The 8,160-nt window shown below is 58.9% G+C and overlaps 1 non-coding gene across 1 annotated transcript; it reads left to right on the forward strand.

Moving 5' to 3' along the window:
* The first annotated feature begins 1,871 nt into the window (after positions 1 to 1,871).
* On the forward strand, positions 1,872 to 1,975 carry LOC112065339 (U6 spliceosomal RNA). The gene has a single exon (XR_002891971.1). It is a non-coding gene; the product is annotated as a U6 spliceosomal RNA (small nuclear RNA).
* The last annotated feature ends 6,185 nt before the right edge of the window (positions 1,976 to 8,160 follow it).

Genomic DNA, 8,160 nt, shown 5'->3' on the forward strand with positions numbered 1-8,160 from the left:
TCCCAGCTCTGCCACTTCTGGCTGTTACAATTCACCCCCTTCTCCCCAGCGCCCGCCTCACAGAGGTCCTGCGCTCATGAAACGGCACCGTGGTATGTGGTGGTGTAGCTCCCAGCCTGCAGTGGCCACTGTTATCAAGGTGATATTCACAGCGCTCCACGTGGCTGGTAGGGTTATGGAGACTTTCTTCTTTGGGGGGTCATCTCTTTAAAAACGACTGCCAAGACTGGCTAGGCAGGCAGACCCCCGAACGGTGCTCTTGCCCGTGACCCTACACAGAACGACCAGCAGCAGGCTGTACTTCTCAAGCACATTCAGACAGAGCGAGAAGCAAAGGAGCAAGCCCAGCTCAGGGTGTGCCCCCAAGCAGGTCAAGTTCAGTGACTGGGACCACCCAAGAGCGGCCAGATTAGCACTTCCTTCCACCCCGGACAGCCCTGCTCACCACAGCAGGTGTCTTCCAGGCTCTAATTAAATCAGACCCCTATCAGTTCCTCCTTCCTCTAGAGCTCAAGGTCCATCCAGCCCAGAGGCCCGGCAGGAAACCCTCCTCCAGCCTGCACGCACCCGCCCCTCCTCACTAGTCCCTGAGATTCACCCCATCCCGGACCATCTCCCACCTCCCACTCAAGTGAATGGCCCCATCAGCTCCCCCTGAATGAGGCCTGGAGAAACACACCAGGAAGGCTCCTGAAAATCAGGGAGGCTGCACAAACCAGGCCAGGAGTTTGAGGACAGGGAAGGCAGGACTCTGCGGGGAGGGGAGGGGAGGGGAGGGGAGGGGAGGGGAGGGGAGGGTGGGCAGGGGCCCAGGAGTGGATCTAGATGACCAGTCGGTAAAGCCCAGTCCACAGAGCACAGCGTCCACGAGGGTGTAGCAATGTCCAATCCCAGTGCAGGCAAACCCCCGCCACCAGGGACTTGAGGAGGGCCACGGAGGATCCACACAGATTCACACACTAGCACTCGTAGGCAGGCAGGCAGGCAGTCCCAGAGGGAGATGCGGCATAACCGAGTCGGGCAGCCTTGCCAGAGGAAAGGTAGATGCCACCCTGTTCTGCACGGAGGGAAACAAGGACCAGCATCTGGCCCAGGCCCCCACCTCCAACTCTGGCCTCAGAGGCACCCTGTCTGTCTCCTGGAAGCCAGGAAAAAAGTGCGGGACAGGAGGTAAGACCAGGGGTGTGGACCAGAGCTCCTCCTGCAACCACAGCCTCCGGGAGGCCTCTCCAGGTTTCGGCCCCTGTCAGAGGTGAGCTTGACCAACACACGCCCACCTCTGCTGCCACAGCAAGGTTTCCAAAACACACAGCCTCAGACTCTTCCTCGTCGCCTTCTCCTTCGGAATGCAGGTCCTTAGCAAGGCCCTCCCTGACCTGCCGCACCACCCTCCCCACCGACCTCTCTGGTCTGGGCGGTTCCCACGCCCGGTCTGACTGTCCCAGCCCTCGCGAAGGGCTTCAGGCCCATCTCTTTGCCGACCTGTTCCGTATCTCTGGGTCTTTGCTCAGGTTGTTTGTTCCCTCCAGGGAGAATTCTCTCTCAGAACCAAAAAGCAAACGCCTACTCAACCTTCAAAGCCCAGACCCTTCTCCTCTGTGAGGCCTCCCCAGACCCATCTCATGCAGTGGTTCCCAAGCCTGGTTTAAAAAATACCTGAGTCTGGGCTTCCCTGGTGGCGCAGTGGTTGAGAGCCCGCCTGCCGATGCAGGGGACGCGGGTTCATGCGCCGGTCCGCGGGGCGGCTGGGCCCGTGAGCCGTGGCCGCTGAGCCTGCGCATCCAGAGCCCGCGCTCCGCAGCGGGAGAGGGCGCAGCGGTGAGAGGCCCGCGTACCGCAAAAAAAAAAAAAAAAAAAAAATGCCTGAGTCTGTGCTCGCTTCGGCAGCGCATATACTAAAGTTGGAACGATACAGAGATTAGCATGGCTCCTGCGCAAGGATGACACGTAAATTCGTGAAGCGTTCCGTCTTCTTTTGTTATACGGCAGCAACTAACACAACACTGTAAAGCAATTATACTCCAATAAAGATGTTAAAAAAAAAAGAAAGAAACCTGTGTCCCAGGCCCGCAATTCTGAATTGGTAGCTTGTGGGTGCAGCCTGAGAAAGTCTATTTTCAAAGAGCACAGGTGATTCTGGGATACCTACAGCCCCCATTAGGACAGTCTCCCTCCCTAGACCTCTTCTTTTCGTCTCAGTGCCCAGAGCACCGACCCACACGCTAGACAACAGCTGAGCTGCATTGAGCTAAGCCCAGAGCCTGAGAACTTTCACCTGCTTAGGATCCACGCACTGAGGAGCCCATGAGGCTGGCGTATCCCTGAACCTGGGGTGGCTGCAGGTGTGGGGCTTCCTGACCAGCGGAGGAGGGGCACAGGCCCAGATGGGAACCTCAGCCGAGGTGTCCTCTGCCCTGCCCAGAAAGCCCAGGGCCAGGAGGAAGAGCAGGGTCTGCAAGCTGTATGGCGGGGGCACCTCTGCCCTGGGAGTCCCTCATCGCAAACAGCCCCCCTGCTGCAGACTGTGGAGGGGGCTAGCTCACAGGGGCTCTGGAGAGACAAGGTGCCTTAGCCAAGAGAACACAGGTGGAGGTACAGCAAGAAGGACACGTGTTCAGGACTCAGAGCCCTGGAAAGAACTCGGCCTGGGGACAGAGAGACCAGCTTCAGACGCTGAATCTACGCTTGCCCTCCAGCGGCCAGGCCTCAGGAAGTTACTCACCCTCTCTGTGCTTCCTGTTCTCATCTGTCAGATGCAGATGTAAGTGGAGCGACATCTGAAAATGCCGGTAGGCCCTTAATAAATGTTAGTTCCCTTCTTGGAGTTCCTGCCGCTCCTGGAGGACAGTGTTGCCCCATTCTGCAGATTGCTCAACTGAGTCCAGGCCGACGGTCCACCAGAATACCAGCCCTGACCTTTGTGACCCTCGTCAGCCTTGAGATCATAAAATGATCGTCTTAGAAACGATAATAGCTGACATCTCCCAGCAGTGCTGTGCGCCAGAACCCCTGCTGAACATTTTACAGTGTCTGTCTAATTTGATTCCCACAACAGATGAGGCAAAGGAGGCTGAGAGACTGAGGACGTTCCCAAGGCCACGCAGTGGCTGAGCAGGGTCCCCGGGTTGTGAGCTGGGAGAGCCAGGGCGGGACCTTCGGGCTGGTCCTCACGGGATCCCAGCACAGACCAGGTGCCAGGTGGCTGAGGGCGCGGGTGAGTGGGGGGAGCATCCTCCCAGACCCTCCACAGCCGGTGGCGGGAGCCTCCAAATGCCAGAGGGACACAGGGCCAGCTCCTCTCCCTGCACACTAGGCGCCAAGCCACTCAATGGGCTTCCTGCCATGGGCAGGGGTGAGGCTGGCCAGTGGCTGAAGCCTCAGACAATGGAGGCTCTGTAACTGCCCGGGGTAAGTGTCCCCTCTCCCTAGGCGTGCCCCTGGTCAATGATCCCCAGGCAGGACAGGTTGGGGGCAGGCCCCCTCCCACACCGACCCCGGAGGAGGCCTCTGGGCAGAAGGGACCCCTGGGGGCTGTTGCTAGGAAACCAGAGCCAGCCTGGAGAAGCTGCTGCCACCAGAACAGCCCCCAGACCCTCCCCATCCTTCTCCCCCTCCTCCTCCTCCTCCTCCCAGCCCCCAGGCACATTAACCCCTTTGTCCCCAGAGGTCCAGTCCAGGCCAAAGGCCCCAGGATGAAGGGCCAGGTGAAAAGCTGCCAATCCGAGGGTCCCATATTCTTGGCCACATCCTGGGTGGCCCATTCGATGCGGCTCCACAGCACACACACCTGGAAGCTGGAAGAGGACAGCATGGAGTTTGCACCACCCCTTCACCTTTCTGCACCTCAGTTTCCCCAGCCAAAGCCCGGGCAATTTAGTGCCAGGGCGGCTCTAGGACACTCATACCATCAGTAGAGCATTTTCATGCCAGAACCAAACCCAGGAGGTGGCCTTGTTCCCTCCTTTTCATGGACAGGGAAGCTGGGGTTCAGACCGGGGAAGCAACCTGCCCAAAGTCGCCCAGGAAGCATGAAGTGGGACCAGGAAATGGAGGGGTCTGACTCCAGGCAATTTCACGGAGCTGGATGTGGGGGAAGGATGGACGGTCCAGGCTGCAGAAATGGCCCGGGCAAAGGACCTCCGAATGCTGGGCCGCTCCCAGGCTCAGGACTCCAACCTCATCTTGATCTGCGCCTCCCCAGGCAACCTCACCCGTTTCGTGGTTTTTAAGACCATCTCTACGGTGACACCACCAGCCTGACCTTCCCTGGAACTCCAGACCTCCGCCCAGAAGTATGCCTGCTCAGCACGTCCGCTCACTGGTCTACAGGGCACATTGAACTTAACATCCTGATCGCCACCCTCACTCCTCCCAGGTGTCCCACCTCACCTGACGGCAGCTCCAGCCTGCCAGGAGCTCAGGCTAAACACCTCAGGCTCATCCCTGGCTCCCCCCTCTCTCTCACACCTACATGCCACCCATCAGCAAACCTCGTTGGCTCTACCCTCCAAACATGTCTAGAATCTGACCACTTCGCACCACCTCCCCTGCTACCACCCTGATCCACACCACCACCATTCCTTCCCTGGACCATTAAAACAGCCCCTTGACTGGTCTCCTGCTTCCCGCTTTCACCCCCCCCCCCCCCCCCCCCCACCTACATGCCACCCATCAGCAAACCTCGTTGGCTCTACCCTCCAAACATGTCTAGAATCTGACCACTTCGCACCACCTCCCCTGCTACCACCCTGATCCACACCACCACCATTCCTTCCCTGGACCATTAAAACAGCCCCTTGACTGGTCTCCTGCTTCCCGCTTTCACCCCCCTACCCCCCCACCCCACACACTTTGTTCTCAACACAGCAGCCAAGTTACTCTTCTGCTCAAAGCCGCAAATGCCTTCCTACCTCATTCGGAGTGGAAACCAGGGTCCTCACCTTGGCCAGCAAGGCCCTACATGATGTGGTCCCTCCACCAACTCCCTGACTTCAGAGCCTACCTCTCTCTCCATAGCTTTTCTACCCTAGTCACAATGACCACCGTGCAGCCCCTCAAAACAGCCTACCACAGGGCCTTTGCACTTGCTGTTTCCTCTGCCTGGAACACTCTTCCCCCAGATATACACGTGGATGACTCCCTCACCTCCTTCAGGGCTCTGCTCAAAGGTCACTGTGTCAGAGAGGCCCCCTCCAACCACCCGCTTTAAAATCACACATACAGGGCTTCCCTGGTGGCGCAGTGGTTGAGAGTCCGCCTGCCGATGCAGGGGACACGGGTTCGTGCCCCGGTCCGGGAGGATCCCACGTGCCGCGGAGCGGCTGGGCCCGTGAGCCATGGCCGCTGAGCCCGCGCGTCCGGAGCCTGTGCTCCGCGACGGGAGGGGCCACAGCGGTGAGAGGCCCGCGTACCGCAAAAGAAGAAAAAATCGCACATACATATCCCCATCACACTCTTTCCTCTGACTCTGCTCTCCCCGCCTTCATAGTATTTAACACCTCCGGGAATCTATACGTTTTAGTTGTTTACGTCAGTTTCCTCCTACCAGAATGTGGACATTATCGTTTATGTTCACCGCTCCATCCACAGCCCTGCAATGGTGCCCGGCACACAGCAGACCTCAACACACACTTGCTGAATGAAGGAAGGGATGCTGGTCCACACCAGCCACGCCACCACCATCAGAGGAGGGGAGAAGGCGGCCGAGGCCTGTGGGGCACCCGCTCTTGGGGCCGTGCCTCCTCCCGCCCGAAATCAGCCTCCGCCAGGACAGCTCCTCCCAGGGGAGCTGCACAAACAGAGTCAGTGCCAAGCTGTGCAAGAGGCGGTTCCCCCAAAACCAGTCTGGGAAGAAGCCTGGGGCCCATGCCAGGGTGTGATCAGAAGAGGGGCGGGGCGGGTACGAGGAAGGACTTGGACTATTTTTACAAACTCGCTCCCCAAAAGACCGCATTCTTGCTCTGGTGAGTCAGAAGCATGTGGCCGGGAGAGCAGACAGGACGCCGAACCCCCGGTGGCTGCCGCCCTCGGCTGCTCTGGCAGGCAGGTGAGGGACCCCGGCACACACCCGGCTTTCCCGGGAAGGATCACGGGAGCCCCCGGCTGGCAGGCCACCGAGAGCAGAGGAAGCCTCCCTGTCAAAGCCCACAGGGGTCCAGTCTGGCCCCAGTCTCTTCTTCCGGCCCAAGCTCTGCCTCCCTCTGAGAGGGGGCTGTCCACTTCGTCCCACGGAGAGCTCCGGGCAGGAGGAAATAACCTTTGCAAAACTCGGAGCTAAAAATGGCTCAGCCCACCCAAGCAAGGCAGGGCAAGCTGGCTGGACAGCGCCCGAGGTCTCCCAAAACACAAGCCCCGCAAGGAGCCCCAGGGGACCCAGAGGTCTCAGCCCCGAAGGCCAGCACTTAAGCTTCAAGCCATGCCCTTCACAATGTGCGGCCCTCCCCCAGGGAAGATGTGAGCGTCATTCCAGCAGCTCCCTGTCCTCCACACCTGCCAGGGAGAGACGGAAATGCCTGTCCTCCCACCAGCCCCCAAAGGGGCGGAGCACCCACGAGGGGACAGGATCAGCCCCATTTTATAGAGGAGGAAACTGAGGCTCCGAGAGATAGAGAGATCTGTCCACGTTTAAGAAGCTCATCAGAGGCAGATCCATGATTAAGCTGCAGGTGGAGAGGTCTGGCCACATCTTTTCGCTGTAGCAGGGTGCCTCTCCCCTAACAGACCAATGGATCCATCCCACTCCCTTGCAATGAATACCACACCTCTGACAAGATGCTGCCGGGGGCCTCTGGGAAGGGGGCAGAGGAGACTGGACTGGAGGTGTTGGGGGGAGGCGGGGTTTCAACCATGAAATAAATTTGCCCTGAATCCTGCTGTCCTGGGATGGAGTCAAATCCTGGACTATGACCCCCACGGGGAACCGGTCCCAAACACCGGTCCTCTTTCATTATCGACTTCGGCGAAAGCTTAACTGATGCTCTCGACACCAGCCCTGTAATCGGACTCTCGCGGGACTGGCACCCACGGCCTGGTCCTACAGAGAATTCCTACCCTCCCTCCTCGCGGTCCTCTGCGCTTCTCACAGAAACCGCACCGGGTGCCACGGGCTGCGAGCCCGCTACTCTGCCTGCATCCTGCTGCCTGGTGGAAAACGGGGGACCCGTTGCACTCAGGGTGCCCCCATCCTGAGGCAGTCTCTGGTCCTGCAGGGTATCCCTTGGGTGCCCGCTTCTGCCACCATCATGCCCCAGGTATGATTTTTAGGAGAGTGAGTCTGCAGTCAAACCTGGTTGGGTTCTGGCTCTCCATTTCCTCGCCGTGACACAAAGACATTATTTCCCTGTTCTGATCCCTGGTCCCCTCTTCTGTAGGAAAACTCTAAAAATCCCCACTGCAAAGAGTTGTTATAAGGATTAAATGAGAATGATCCGCATAAAACACCTCGCTGAGAGCCTGGAACACAGGAGGTGCTCAATAAGTGTTTACTGAATGAATGAATGACCACCTCCTCCTAACTGGACAGCAGCCCTGGCCTACAAGAAGGGGTGGTGTCCCAGGCAGAGCTGAGCAGTCCCAGGGCCCTCCCCATCACTGTCCTCCAGAGTCTTTCTGGGTCAGTGAAAGCCCCCCTGCAGCTTCCGACCATGCAGTGTCCCCCACTGAGGGCCAGGGGTGCCCACTGATGTGCTCTGGGACAGCCACCAGTTTGGCCTGGCCCTGAAGCTAACACTCAGCTCCCCAAAGCCTCCACACACCTCCTGCTCTTTCTGAAGTCAAGATTCCAGGGAAGAAGGTCACACCAGGAAAGGAGAGGACCCCCAAAATGACAGTGATGCTGAGCTCCCTTAGTTGGTGTGAAACACAGTGATGACCAAAGCCCAGCGCGTGGTGCCAGGGAGACACTCCAGTTGCCTGAACTCACGTGGTCAAGGGGAAGCGGGGCCTCGCGGCTGGCTGCAGATGTACCCCTTATGTAAAGCACCCTGGCTGGAGAATCAGCCCTGGGGAGAGTTGCGAATATCAGGATGCTTCAATTTCCTTGCTTGAACTCAAATGTATTCTGCTAAAGTCAGGGACGGCAACCCCGCCTCCAGGCAGCAAACTTACAGTGACCGCCCCCCCCCCCCCCCCCCCCCCCCCCCCCCCCCCCCCCCCCCCGCC

Source organism: Physeter macrocephalus, unplaced genomic scaffold (assembly GCF_002837175.3).
Source record: "Physeter macrocephalus isolate SW-GA unplaced genomic scaffold, ASM283717v5 random_307, whole genome shotgun sequence".
NCBI classification, from domain to species: Eukaryota; Metazoa; Chordata; class Mammalia; order Artiodactyla; family Physeteridae; genus Physeter; species Physeter macrocephalus.